The following is a 15,052-nucleotide window of genomic DNA, read 5'->3' on the forward strand; positions in this document are numbered from 1 at the left end:
GGTGCCGCCGCCGCCCCCGGCGCCACTCAGCCGCATGGCCCCCGGGGCGCCGCCGCCCCCCGCCCGGCTCCCCGCGAGCCCGGGGCCGCTGTGGCCGCCGCGTCCCGCTCCCGGAGCCGCCGGCGCTCGGGGCGGCCTGGGGGCGCTACCCGGGCGGATCCCGAGCCGGAGCGCGCATCCACCGTCCCCCGGGGTGTGGGTGGGCAGAGAGCGGGGGGCCGCGGGGAGGGCCGCGGGGCCGCTGACCCCCTCCGGGAAAGGGGCGCGCCGGCTGGCCCCCTCCAAGGCGCGGCCAGAGAGGCAGAGCCCCCTCTCCCCCAGGCTTAGATCAGTCGCAGTGGCTGGGGCGGGGGCGCGCGAAAAAAGCCCGGCGGCCGGAGAAGGGGGAAATCAGCGGGCCAGAGCCCCCCGGAAACTTTTCCAAAGTTGGGTGCACCCCGGCGGCCAGGCCCCCTCCTCTGCGGGCCCCTGCGCCTCGGGGCTGGGCCGGGCAGGCACTCGGAGGCCGGCAGCGCAGCCCGCCTTGGGGCGTGGGGCTCCGGGGGGCGCAGCTGCCCCGGGGTGGGGGCCCCGCCGTGCGCCCGCCGGGGCGCCCCTCGGCCGGACACAGGTGGAGCCGGCGCCCGCCGGCGGCGTGCTCCTGGGCCGGGCTGCGGCGGGTTGCGGCGGCCTCGGCTCGCTTCGCTCCTGCAAGCCGGGCTGGGGGTGGGGGGGGTGGGAGGGGGGGGTATTTTGCAAGGAAAAAAAATTCTCTTAGGATGGCAAATCGAGGGGGGTCCTGCGGGGGCCCGGGAGGCCGCGGCTGCGGGCGCGCAGGGGATCCCCCCCGCAGCGAGCCGGAGCTGAGCCTGGCCGGGCCGGGCTGGGCCGGGCTGGGCTGGGCTGGGCTGGGCTGGGCCGGGCTGGGCTCGGGAGCTTGGCGGGGCCGAGAGCCCAGGCTGGCGGGAGGAGAAGTTGCCACCCTTTCAGCTGCTCCGGCTTATAAAGGAGACGGCTGAGTGTGCGAGAGGTGGGTGGAGACAAGGCTTCCTCAGCTGGCCCCAAGTCAGAACCGACAAGGCAAGGAGGAGGCAGGCAGGGACTGGGAAGGGGGTGGGAAGGAGGGAGGAGGGGAGGGAGGGAGGGAGAGAGGATGGGAGAGAGAGGAGAGGAGAGGAGCAGGGGGAAATGGGAAGGAGGAAAACCGGGGGGGGGGGGCAGGGAGGAGTGGACAGGCTTCCTTGGGCTTGAAGAGGAGGGGCCTGGGGGGTCCCGGGGGTCCCGGGGGAGCTGAAGAAGAGTCTGTGCTCCCAGCATCACCTGCCTCTCCAACCGAGTGGGGGCGGGGTAGGAAGCGTGAAGCCACTAGACGCTTCGCTTCTTCCCCAGCCCCAGGGGTCAGAAGGCAGGCTTGCCTTTCCTTGGCTCAACTCTCTCCCAGCCTCTTCCAACAACACAAAGAACGGCCTGGGAACATCTCAGTGGCGAGTGACCTTGGACAAGTCCCTTCCCCCCGTCTGCGGACCTCTGTTTTCCATCTGTAAAATGGAGGTGATAACGGACTATTGGCATCTCACACCAACTAGAGAGCTAAGCGTAGAGTGGACTAAACGATCCATTCCACGAGCCCCCCCCCCCCCAAACTAAACATCCACTGATGAGCAAGGCCACTTGGACTCAGTGGATACCCACAGGTTCCTTGGGGCCATAATCATGTCTTGGTCACCCATGGTATTCTCCCGACATCAAAACCCTATGTGGCAGGTGATAGAAGTATGTCTCTTATCCAAGGAGCTGGCCTTGGTTCTCTTGCCCCCCAGCCCCCAGGGTGGCTTCCTTCTGTATTTGAGTGTTTTCATTCTTCCATGTGGAGCGGGAACTTCCTAACAAAGGCCGCCCTGCCTGTTTGAAAAGCAGAACAAGAAGGAAGATTGCATATGGGAGAGTCAATTTGTCTTACATCCATTTGCGGATGGTTTGGATGTTTTTTAACCACTTTGCCACAGTTATACCCACCCACACACCCACACCAGCCACATTCACTCTTCTCACAGTGACCCTGACCCTTGGCCACATTCCTGTGGTCTCTGCCATCTCTTCCGAAGCCACAGGGTTTCCAATCAGTTCTCCCTTAGGACCACGGGCCCCCCATGGGGGTGGGGGAAATGGTTGTTGACACATATAAGACACCAAACTCCAGTAAATTGCAGCCAATCTCCCTTCCCAGTACACTACACAGCCCTTTGGACTGTTGGGTCCTTCGGTGACTCTTAACCAACTTCCTTTTCTTCTGAACTTCTGGTTGGGTAGCCTCTGCTGGTCCCCAGACCTGGGCCTGGCTAGCTATCTGCAGTCTTGAACCCTCACATGTCGGCTCTCCCTCCCTGCTCGAGTCTCACTGAGCTGGGAGGGAGTGGGGAAACAAAGTAGAATTTTGATCCCAGTTTTGGGGAACCTCAGAAAATGTCCGTTGCTTGAGGTTAGAAGGAAAAGGGAAAGTGCCTATGGTCTTGTCTCTGATGCTCCCTCTCTGTGGGGCCTTGGACAAATCACCTCAACTCCTTGACTCTTCTGAGATAAAATGATGATTTCTGAAGTCTCTGGACAGTCCCAGACCTCTGGTCCTGTGGGTCATTCTCTATGAGCCTTGTTTTCTCGTCTGCAAATAAAGGACTCTGGCTGGATGACCCTTCCAGTTCCATATGCTACATCTGCCTTTTCCTCTCTAGGCCTCAGTTTTCCCATCTGGAAAAATTCAGGAGTTAGCCTCTTCCAACCCCAAATCTCTGACCTTGGAATTTTTGTTTCTGTCATTCTAACATCAGGATTTGAATTTAAATGAATTGAGACTGGATTGGCCCCAGACTAATGACCTAATCACCAGACTAGTCCCCAATATTCTCTTTCCTGTTCTTGGATGAGTTCATAGGAATTGAGATAAATGACTGGAAGCTTAAAGGCCATTTAGTTCAATCCCCCAATTTGACAAATGAGTAAACTGAGGCACAGAGAGGGAAAATTATGGCTAAGTTCACAGAACTAGAGTCAGTTCTCCCTGGATCACAAGATTTAGAAATACAATGACCCCCAGAGGACAAGCATGTTAAACCTGAATTTTTTAGATAAACAAACTGAGACCCAGAAAGGGGAAAGAACTCATCCACTGTGGCCACATATACCAGTCACCATCTCAGTTAAGTGCTTTCTCTCATATTATTTAGGTCTCTCCTTGTGGTTTCTCCCCAGTAGAAGGTAAGCTCCCCGAGCACCCTTTTGTCTTTGTATGTCCCTGTGCTTCCCCAGAGGAAGCATTTCATAAACACTCATTGATAATTTCATTTGTCATTCATATCCATTTATCTGTGACTGTGCTGTAGCATGGAAGCTCCTCGAAGGGAGGGGTCTATTTTATTTTGTCTTTATACCTTGTCTCTGGCACACAGTAGGAGCTTAATAAGGACTTCTGGAATGAATAAAGTTCCCTATGGTTGAGCCAGATCTCAAAGATAAGAATGAGAGCAACACCCACTCTAGATTCAGAAATAAATGGAGGTGAGGGCTAAACCCTTATGAGATCTTTTGATGAAGATGAGGATGATAGTAGTGGTGGTGATGATGATGATGATGATGATGATGATGGTGTGATGGTGGTAGTGAAGTTGGTGATGGTGGTGATGGTGATGATGATGATGGTGTGATGGTGGCAGTGAAGTTGGTGGTGGTGGTGATGGTGGTGGTGATGGTGCTGGTGATGATGATGATGCAGCAACTGATCCCTCAGGAAGCAGGCTCTTGAGCCAGAGAAAACAAAGATTAGTCAGTCTCCTCTCCCTACTTTCCCTCTCACCTTAAGTGTCCAGGGTGTGGCAGATATGGTCCCCCAGTAGATAAGTGCAGGACTGTGACCAGCAACAAAGCCCCCATAGGGTGACTTTTAGGTAGGCACTTAGGGGCAGGTTGAAAACATTTTGAAAAGCTCTGAGTCTTGGGTGTGTGTGTGGGGGGGGCTAAGTGCTAAGGGGGAAAGGCCCAGGATTAACTATCCCTGACTATGCCTTTGACTCAGAACCCTTCTAGTGTGCCAGTCTTGGAGAAGAGGAGATGCCAGGGGCATGGTGGAGGAATGGGAAGGTCTGGATTTGAATCCTCTGAGCTGTGTGTGACGTGAGGCAAGTAGATCATGTCCCCCACTCCTTGCACCTTTAAATTCCAGCCTCCCAAGCTCCTTCCCCTTTGCTGGAGAAATTTTCCCCCAAGCTTAGGCACCATCTCCCTTAGGCAGCTTTTGCTGATGCTCTTGGTTATGAGAACTCCCTCTCATCCCTTTCAAGTTGCCTATCTAGGACAGAATGTAATCTCCCTGAAGACAAGCACCAGGACACTTTGGACTTTGTATTCTGAAACAAACATTAACTGAATGCCTAGTGGTGATCATCACTGTGTTCATCAGTGAGGATACAGAGACAAAATGAACATCCCTGCTCTTGAGAATCTTGAAAATCATAGAATTTGGCACCCCCTAGTCCAACAAAAGGAGACTTCCATCTAACATGTCTGGCAAATGGTCTTCTGGCCTCTGCTTGAAGATCTCAAGCCTCCTGAGACAGGCCGAGACACTTTGGGGTATCTCTAATGGTTAGAAAGCTTCCCTGAGGACAGACCTAAATCAGCTGCTTCCCACACCTTCTCCCTCAAGTTCTGCCTTCTGCCGATAGAAAGAACTAGTCTCATTCACCCCTCTTCCACAAGGTGGAAGGTTAAATATGCCTGTTTCTTTCTGCCAGTTTTTGTCTGACATGGATACAGGAATTAAAGGCCCTTCACCATCCTGATTTCTCCCTCTGGTGCTTTTTAATGTCCTTCCTAAAATGGAAGAACCAGAGTTGACCCAAGACTCCATTTGAAGTCTTATGAGGGTAGAGTGACCCAGTTCCCTCTGGGAAGACAAGTGAACCCTTATTGGTACAAAATTAACTTAGGATAATTTGTCAAGGAAATTGGGGGGACCAGGGAAGACTTCCTGGTATTTGAGCTTAGCTTTCAAGGATTAATTAGGAATTCTAAGAGGTGGAAATGAGGACTGAACGTGTTCTAGGGTAGGAGACAGTGTGTTCAAAGCCATGAAGGGTGGAGGTGGATGGTGAAAATAGTTCAAGCATTAGCCCTCCTTTTACAAATGAGAAACTGAGAGGGGAAGTTACAAAGTCAAGGTCACACCTGTGGAGCTTACCAAGTTTGGCGTGTCCAGAATAAGCACTGCATAAATATTTGTTGACTTGAATTATAGCTTCTACCTCCTCACTTCTAAATCTAGGGAAGGTGGGAGAAGGATAAAGGCCACATTTGATGCCTCCTGTACTGTTCAGACTTTAGGAGGAATGCCCATACCCCCCAGCCCTGCCTTGGGATATTGTTACGGTTCTACCCAACCCACAACATTGTTACTACGAGATACCCTCTTCTTCTCTAGGTTTGGGGAAAGAAGAGGATGCTTCAGAGCAGACAGCCAAAATTAGGCAAGCAAGGGGATCCACAACGGAAAACAGGGGAAAGCAGAGACTGCCCCTTTTCTTCTGAAGATGTCAAACTGGAAGGAAAACTCTGAAGCAGCTATATTGGATCTTGGGCGGAGGGGTAACCTTGGTCTGGTTTCTGGCGGATGATGTTGGGGGGAAGTACTAGTATTTATGTTACTGGACTGATTGGGAGGAAATTTTTAGCTACTGGATAGTCCAGACAAGGAAGAGGATGTTTGGACTGGAATTGGAGGGGGTGGGTATGGGAGCATACCTGGAGCAGAGAGGGACAGAGTCACAGGGTGGCCAGAACTGGGATCCCCATTGCCCCTTTGCCAGTGGCCTGGTGGCAGAAAGGTTCTGTGCATTTCTGTCCCCTGACCTGCCTCTGGTTTGAGATGGGCTTCCATGTTTGTCTTTTGTCACCCAATGACTCTGTGTGATGAATGTCTTGGATCGGCTGCGTAGTCAACCCCGCCTTTTCAGAAGTAGCAGGAAGATTGCCAACCTCCATTCTTTTGATGTGCTGGAGGGTGATGGTGGGAGGGAGGATGGGTTGAGGGAGAATAGGAAAAGGATTCTGAGTGACAATTCTAGTTCACCCCTAGAGAACCTGCATGACAATAGACAAGGTATTGCATTTGTCTGCCTCAGTTTCCTCAACTTTAAAATATAAGGAGGTTGAATTCTATGGCCTCTAGGGTCCTTCTCAGCTCCAAATCTCTGATGTGATGAATTTCTGGGTAGGAGTTGAGGTATCAGTAACCAGAAAGGACTGGCAGCTTCCTCTTTGCTTAATATCAAAATTGCCAACCCCTGTTCTAGCAGGGTTTAGAGGATCATGGGACTTGAAACGAGAGAAATAAGCGATTGGCTTGGCATGATGGAAACAATGTGGGCCTTAGACTCAGAGTGTAGAACACGGATGGGAAACCTTTTCTTCTGCAAAAACTTAAACTTAAAAAAACCAGTCTGCTCTATTTGGTCAAACATTTAATTCACCCTTAAAAAGCTCCCAAACTTATTGAATTTCAAGTCCTGCTTGCAGTTACCTTGGTAACACCAAACTAAATGATATTTCTAGCCTTATACATGAGCCATGTTCCCCCGACGCTGGCATAGACTCACCTGAGTCCTTAGGCACTCATGATTTCTCTGAATCTTATTTTCCTTAACTGTAAAATGAGAGCATTGAATTGATATGAATAGGCAGAAGTCAAAGCTATCCATGGTCATTAAAAAATGTTCTAAATCACTATTCATTAGAGAAATACAAATTAAAATAACTCTGAAGTTCCACCTCTCACCCATCAGATTGGCTATAATATGATAGAATAGGAAAATGACAAATGTTGGAGAAGATGTTGGGAAAATTGGGAATCTACTGCATCGTTGGTGGAATTGTGAACTGATCTCACAGCTCTGAAGAGCAATTTGGAACTATGGCCAAAGGGCTATAAAACTGTGCATACCCTTTGATCCAGCACTACCAAGTCTGTATCCCAAAGAGATCATAAAAAGGGGGAAAGGATCTACATACAAAAACATATATGATGTGATATATATAAATATAAATATATATGTATATATATATATATATATATATATATATATATAGAGAGAGAGAGAGAGAGAGAGAGAGAGAGAGAGAGAGCAGCTCTTTTTGGGATAGCAATGAATTGGAAATTGAGAGGATACCCATCAATTAAGGAATGATCAAACAAGTTGTGGTTCGTATATAATGGAATACTACTGTACTATAAGAATGGATGAGCAGGCAGATTCCAGGAAAACCTGGAAAGACTTACATGAACTGATGCATAGTGAAGTATGCAGGACCAGGAGAACCTTGTACACAGTAACAACAGGACTGGGTGATAATCAGCTAAGAATCATTTAGCTATTCAAAGCAATGCAACAATTAAAGATAATTCCAAAGGACTCATGATGGAATATGCCATCCATATCCAAATAAAGAACTATTCAGATTGAAGCATACTATTTTTACCTTGGGGGTTTTCAAGTGGGTATTCCCTTTTGTTCGGATTCTTCTTTCACAACATGACTAATATGGAAACATGTTTGACATGATTACACATTTATAACCTACTTCAGTTTGCTTACTGTCTTGGGGAGGGAAAGGGAGAAAAATTTGGAACTCCAGATCTTATAAAAAATGAACATTGAAAATTGGTTTTACATGTAATTGGAAAAAAATAAAATGCTATTTTTAAAATGAGGCTATTAGTCTAAATGGCCCAGTTACTTTGACCCTCTTTCACAAAGGGAAGGGAGGTTCTGTCAAAGCAAATGACCTATCCAAGGGTGCACAGATGGTAAGGGGTAGAGCCAGATTTTTAAACTCAGGTCCTCTACCCCCAAATTCATTGAAACACAGAACAGAGGCAAGTTACTAGAGGCACAGGAGAGGGAGAGCAAATAGCCTCCCTCCCTCCCTCTCCCACATCTTTCTTTTTTATTTTCCTCCCTTCCTCTCCAGGATTTAATACAACTTGCTGGATTATCTTGGGTAGGTCATTTTTCCTCTTCTTGTCCTCAGTTTCCGATGTGTAAAACAAAGAGGCTGCTATTTACAAAATAGCAACACTAAGGATAAGTAACTTTGAAAGTCTAAAAAACAGATCAACGCAGTGACCAACTAGGAGCCCGGAGATGATGAACATCTCCTTCCAAAGAGCTTATGGACTCAGGGTGCAGAACTCTGGGTGCTCTGGAACCAGACTGAGCATTTCCGCCTTGGAAACTGGCAAACACTACCAATCTGGGCTTCGTTGTTGATTGTACTCACTGGAGAAAGTGATGGGGAAAGTGTTAATAAGAGAGATTGAAAGTGTGTCCTCCCTAACTGGATGTTAACCATTTACCAGAATGCTCCTGGGAATAAAAGGGAGTTTGTTTTGTTTGACTTTGCACATTTGTTGTAAGAGTTTTGTTTTTCCTTTTTTTTCCAATTAGAGAGAGGGGAAAAAAATTAGGAATGAAAAATAAATTAAAATTTTAAAATCAAGAAAATTTGCCCAGGGACCCCTTCTATGATTCAGCCCTGGCACAAGCACACAATCCATTTTCAGATGGAAAAATTCAGGCGCTCACTATCAGAGGCAAGATTGTTACCCAGGTCTTCCTTGCTCCCAACCCCAAATATCACTGCCTATTCCCTTCTTCCTATCTTGCAAAAGCGGTGGGTTCTAGTCCTTCTCTCCCCTTTCTTCCTTTCTTTCTCTGCTTTCAGAAGCTCCGCCCATCCACCCTCCCCTGACTCATCCTAATCCTTGGACTCTGAATCTGTGGCCTTGAGCTAACCTTCCTGCAGAGCGGAGTGAATGTCTCTAAGAGGTAGTGAGCTCCCTGTAGTCTCATATAGAAACCCAGTGGTAACCATAGGCTCGATGCCCTCTGAAGCTTAATTTGCATCAGTACCATTTCCTCCATCACTTTCTCAAATCTAGATAATCCACAAAAGATCCCTAATTGGTGGCATTGGCAGCCAATAGTCTCATGAAAATTTAGTAATGGATGCCTCCCAGCCATGTCACATGTGCTGCTCCCCACAGCCTAGGCTTGACCTCTGGAATCCTTCCCAACGTCAGGGAGTTGTGAGGGACTGGTTCAAGGTCACACAGCTAGTCAGCTCCCGCCTCGCCTGCTCACCCGTCTCAGCCCCATGCTTCGCCTTCATTGGGCCCGCTAGAGAAGTCTGGCTTCTGGGCAGCTCCCACGGACACGTTGCCTTCGGGGGGTTTCCCGGCCAAGACGGGTAGCCAGGCAGAGCCCCAGACATGGTTATCCGAACATTGAGGTAGACCAGATCAAAGAACCAAATAATGACTAACTGGGGTGACTAACTGCCAGCTTAATCCTGAAGATAGCTGTTCCTGGGCATTCAGGCCTTGGCACATGGGGAGAGACTGGAGGGGGGGGAGAGGGCTGCTTCTCTGGACTCCTTCCTGCTTTCCAGGTGGAGGGAGATTCTGACCTGAGGCTTCGGACTGGGGCTGGGCAGGGCAAAGAATGAGAATGAGGGCAGAGGAGGAGAAAACCTGCGTTACCAGCTGAAGAGAGAGGGTAAGGCCTGGCTACTAGGGGTAGGGGAGAGGGCTATCAAGAATAACCTGGAGCTGTCCATGGGCAAGGGCGGGGAGTAGAGGTAGGTTGGAGAGCATAAAGAAGGGTTTGTGTGGTGTGTGTGTGTGTGTATGTGTGTGTGCGCGCGCGCCTGTATGATTGTGTGCCTGTGCCAGGGCTGATATACACTACTGAATGTGTGTGGATGGATGTAGATGTCATACACGCGGTTGTGTGTGTGTGTGTGTGCCTGTGCCAGGGCTGATATACACTACTGAATGTGTGTGGATGGATGTAGATGTCATACACGTGGTCGTGTGTGTGTGTGTGCCTGTGCCAGGGCTGATATACACTACTGAATGTGTGTGGATGGATGTAGATGTCATGCACGTGGTCGTGTGTGTGTGTGTGTGTGTGTGTGTGTATGTTCTACACACCAAATGTGTGAATGAGGAGAGGTCCGTGTATATGGATAAGGAAGGTGGGATATTGTCCAAGGGGACTGTGGCAGCTATCCCTGTGTGTGTAAGAGTGTTCACACTGAGTGTGTGAGGTGTGGGTGTGTGTGGCATACCCAGCAGTGTGTGGAAGGGTATGGGGGCGGGGTGCAGTTGGTGGGCAGGGGTGTGGGAGGAGGCTGTGAGGGTGCCCAGCCTCTGGGCATGTGGCTTTGCCTGAGCTGGAGATCTTTGAAAGGATGGAGCCCAACCCCCTCATTTTCCAGGGGAGAAAACCCAGTCCTAGACAAGGGAAGTGACTTCCCAAGGTCACCCCGCTCTTAAGCAGAACAAACTGCAGCCCCCGTTCCTTTGTGTTTGAACCCATCTCCACATAGTCTTGTGTCCGGGGGAGGCTGGACATCCATCACCTGGGGGGGGGGGGTTAGGCTGGGGGAGGAGTCAGGGAGCCCCCTCCCCTGCTGTGTGATGGACACTGGCAGAAGAGCCCACCCCTGGGGCTCCTGGGGATCCCCAGGCTGGCTCCCCCCAGCCCCTTCCCCTAAGACTGTTGCAGCAGAACCAGGCAGTCCACTGTCTCCATCCCCCACCTCACCCCCGCCCATCCAGCCTCCACCTCCCCTGGGTCTCTTTCCTGTTTTGATGGAAGGAAAAAATGTCATCTTTTTCCTTCTTTATTTTTCCAGACTGGTGAATAGCTCGGAAAAGGAAAGGAATTCCCCCTGAATGGAAAGACACCTAGATAGCGAAGACATCCATCACAGCCCATCCTGTCGGGGGATTTGGCCTGGGCTATTTTGAGGCTCTCCCCGATGGGGGTGAGGGTGGGGGAAACACCCTAGAGGGGGAGGGGGGTTCAGCTGCCTCTTCACTAGTCCTTTCAGATACCCTCTTCCTCACCAGGCCCTGGGAGGAGGGAGGGAGGGAGGGAGGGAAGGAGGGAAGGAAGCCTGCCGGGCCAGCAGTATAAATAACTCAGGTGATTACTCAGCTGCTGAGAATATGATAACATGACTCACGGAGGCAGAGAATCGAGAGATTCAGACTTGAGAGCAGCTCCCGGCAGGCCTGGGTGTCTGGGGAGGGAGAGGAGCAGGGCACCTACCCAGGGCGGCTCTGCCCAGCCAGCCAGGTGGGGTACAGGGGAGAGATGGCTGGCTCTGGAGTAGGAGGGCCTGGCTTGCCAACCCGCCTCTGAAGAGGATGATCTGGGTGGCCCTGCTTAAGTCTCTTAAGCTCCCTCAGCCTCAGTTTCCATATCTGTAAATGGGGGTAAGAATCCTTGCTTTGTTAACCTAAAGGTTTGGGTGTTAGGAGGGCGAGTCGTTGCTGTTGTTGAGGATGTTCTTTTCCCAAAGCACCTAACACTCTCCAGACCGCTCATCTTCATCCATGGAAGAGTGCTCCAAAGTGGCGAATCCTGGGGCTGGACGCTCTCTCTTTCTAGATAGATAGACAGACAGAGAGACAGGCAGACAGGCAGACAGACAGATGCTAGGTAGGCAGATGAGAGATGATAGATGCCAGGTAGATAGATAGATGATAGATGCTAGACAGACAGATAGCTAGACGCACAGCTACACGTGCACACGTGCACACCTACCTAGGGGTAAAGAGATGAGTTACCCAGGGTTTGCGTGGGCATGCCGGACAATAAGCAGCTTGGTTGTTGGGCAGAGCAAGGTGAATTATTATTTCTGTTGATGTTCTTTTTCCAAAGCAGGTTTCTCGTCTGCACCCTTGGAGGGGTCCCTGGGGCTGGGCACCATACCTACCTATGGACACATGTAGACACGCCACACACATGTGCACTCTGTGTGGGCATAGCACAGGGCAGCCGGCAGCTCCCAGGGCCCACAGGCCTGCCGAGGGGGACATGAGGAGGGGAGGGAGGGGCGTCCACCTGGCTGCTGGGGACAGCCGTAGGCAGGTGGGGCCACTGCAGCCTGGCTGGGCGGGAGCTGGCACAGTGTGAGGCATCTTCATGCAGGTGGAAGAGGATTTGCCATGGGGGGAGAGAGACCAGGGTGGATTATCTGAACTCAGCTGAATTGCTTTGTGACCCTCTCAGTCTGTTTACTCATCGACAAAGTGGGAGCGACAATAGTATCTACATGGGGGGAGGGCATTTGGAGGATCACAAGGAGGTAAAAGGCCCTGACAGCCAGAAACAGGAGCTATTATTATCATTATTATTATCTTTTGATCTCTAAAAGTCCTTCAGGCTCCAGGGCTTGGAATCTAGGAGAGTTCAGGGCTGGCCTTGGGACCGACAGAAAGCACAGACTAGCTAGATGAAGTAATAACAGAATCATCTAATGGTAAAAGTGGAAGATGCCTTAGGAGTCATCTGGTTCGATCCCTTCACTTTACAGATAGGGAAACTGAGGCCCGACTCTGCCAAGCAAGATGGCAAAAGAGCTGCTATCGAATGTGGGTCCTCAGACCACGGATAAGCCGAGTTCCATTACCCCTCCTTCTCCCTGGCCTTGGCTCCTTAGACAGCCGCAGACCTCCCAGTCTGGAGTGTCTGTCTCTCTCCTCCTCAGTAGCCACTGGTCCAGGTCCATCGCAGGCATCTCTGGGTTGGACCCCAGGTTGCCATGGTGACAGGTGCTGAGCCTGCGCAGGCAGACCCCTGCAGGGCCTCCAATGGCGAAGAGCCAGCTCTCCTCAGGCCACCCGTGGCTGGAGCCTGCTCCTTCGATGGCAGCTCAAGTCCCCTCCTCCCCACCCCCCTGCCCCCACCATACACCTGGAGCCAACCTCCCCTGGTCTCTGCATTGCAGGCATCACATGCTGGCCATACCTGAAGGAGGAGAAAAGGGTTGAGGGTCTGACAAGTCCCTGGGAGAGGGGATCAGAGGGGGTTCAAGGGCGCCTAGAGAGTGGGGGACTTAGGATGTCTCTACAGGAGAAAAAGGCCCAAATTTTCTGAGCAGATCATTTCCCTTTTCTATGCCTCGATTTCTCATCTATAAAATAAGGGGGTTTCATTGCACTCTAAAGTCCCTCCTCTAGATCGAGGATTCCAGGGTGCCTGGGGGTAAAGAGATGAATTACCCCAAGGTTTGTGTGGGGCATCCCAGAGAATAAGCACCTTGGTTGTTTTTCAGTTGTATCTGACTCTTTGAGACCTCAGTTGGGTTGGGGGTTTGGGGGGGAAGGGGAGGCACAGATACCAGAGTGGTCTGTCATCTCCTTCTCCAGTTCATTTGACAGATGAGGAAATGGAGGCAAAAAGTTAAGAGACTTGCCCTGGGTCACACAGTTAAAAATTTGAACTCGGGTCTCCCTGATTTTAGTCATCATCTAACTACCTCCGCCTCAGTAAAGGTTTTTAAATGAAAGTTGGGTAACTTCCTTTCAGGGGTACTGTAGAAGGGAGATCTGGGTGGGATGAAGTTGGCAGCTGAGGGCCCTCTCAGTTCTGAGATCCCATGAGACACGAGAGAAATGATAACAAGTCAGGGGGACTGTTAGAATGGGAGCTCCTTGAGGGCAGGGTCCACTTCACTTGGACATTTAAGGCCCCAGTACCTTGTGCCGTATAAAGGATCCTCTATTTAGAATGGGAAAGGACATGAGGTCATCTAGTCACTGGTGACTTTACAAAACAGGAAACTGAGGCCCAGAGAGGATCTACCACTTGTGTAAAGACAGATAGAAAAGATCAGAGCTGTGATTCGAACCCAGATTCTGTGTCTTCACAACACAGTTCAAAGGAATTCACCTGAGAGTCCTTTCCCCTTCCTTGGATCAGTGGTCTCCTCTCATGGGTGGAGGGGTCCCAGCCTACCTTCTGCCCTAAGCCCTTCCTCTGAAATGGAATTGAAGCTGGGGGTCATCTATGGCAGCTCCCCCCACCCCAGTACTCAGAGGGAGGCTCCCCTTCCCTCCAGCCTCCAGCTTGCCCAGACAGGGTGGCATCTCTCAGGATCAGACCATTCAGGGCCTGCCTGCCCCCTGGCCTGTCTCAAACAATGAGGAGGTCAGAAATCTAGTCTGTCTCGGAGCTGAATCAAAAACTCTAAATATAGAGCATCTGATGTGTCCTGGGTTTCCTGTCCGTCCAGACCCCCCCCCCCAGGCCGGGGAGGATGAGGTCACCCCGGAACCACCCCGCCTCCCTACCAGGAGGCCCAGGGGCTTTCCAGGCTCCTGGGCCACCCTGAACTGTGTTCTTCTCCATAAGGACAAAGTGGGGGGACAAAGTCAGGGGTGGCTGGCTTCTCTTCCCCACCAGTTCTCTCTGACCTCATTTCTCTCTGGGCTAGAACCTGCTTCCTCCCTTTCTTTCCTGTGTCTTCCTTTCCTCCAGCCAGCTCCCTGAAGGACTATGGGAAAGAGGGAGAAAGGGGGATGTACCTGGGGAAATTCCTGCCCCATTCCAACTAGATCAGCACCCCCAGAAACTGCCCTACAGCCAAGCACTGTGGGATATGACTCCACTGGAGAAACTGGTTGGGGTCATAAAAGCATGGAGCCTTAGAACAAAATCAGAACAGGAGGGAATTTAAAACAGGGAATGTTCCAGCTGGGAAAGTCCTTAAATATATATCAGCCTCTCCAAAGAATTGATTTACCCACATTTTGCCTCTTTCCCTCCTCCCTGAGAGGGAAATGACTTGCCCAGAGTCATGCAGACAAGGGGCAGAGGAAGAGTCCTCATTCCTGTAGGGAACTGGCCTCTTGGATCCTATTCAGTCAACTCCCTTTGACCCAATATGGCTTTACTTCAATCCAATAACATTTATTAACCTTTCGAGATTGGGGACACATCTGAGGAACCACCTCCCTGACCCTGGCTCCCAAGCACCAATGGGAGGATTCAGATATCTGTGAGTATTAGGGAAGGGAGGAGGAGTTCAGTTAATCTCCACCCAGGAACAGGTGGTACCCAGCCCTGGCTCAGTACCAGTCTCTTCCCCAGCACCCCTGAGCTCCTCTCCTAGGGGTCTGGCAGAGGTGGCTCCCCTATTCCCCCTGAAGAATCCAAGAATCCAGGATTGG

At 51.0% G+C, this 15,052-nt stretch overlaps 1 long non-coding RNA gene across 1 annotated transcript; it reads left to right on the forward strand.

The window, feature by feature from the left end:
• Positions 1-1,275: 1,275 nt before the first annotated feature.
• LOC141515419 (uncharacterized) lies at positions 1,276-8,414 on the forward strand. The gene is made up of 3 exons (XR_012476322.1): positions 1,276-3,531; positions 4,046-4,148; positions 5,450-8,414. It is a non-coding gene; the product is annotated as an uncharacterized LOC141515419 (long non-coding RNA).
• The last annotated feature ends 6,638 nt before the right edge of the window (positions 8,415-15,052 follow it).

This window comes from Macrotis lagotis, chromosome 2, assembly GCF_037893015.1.
Source record: "Macrotis lagotis isolate mMagLag1 chromosome 2, bilby.v1.9.chrom.fasta, whole genome shotgun sequence".
In the NCBI taxonomy this organism is placed as follows: domain Eukaryota; kingdom Metazoa; phylum Chordata; class Mammalia; order Peramelemorphia; family Peramelidae; genus Macrotis; species Macrotis lagotis.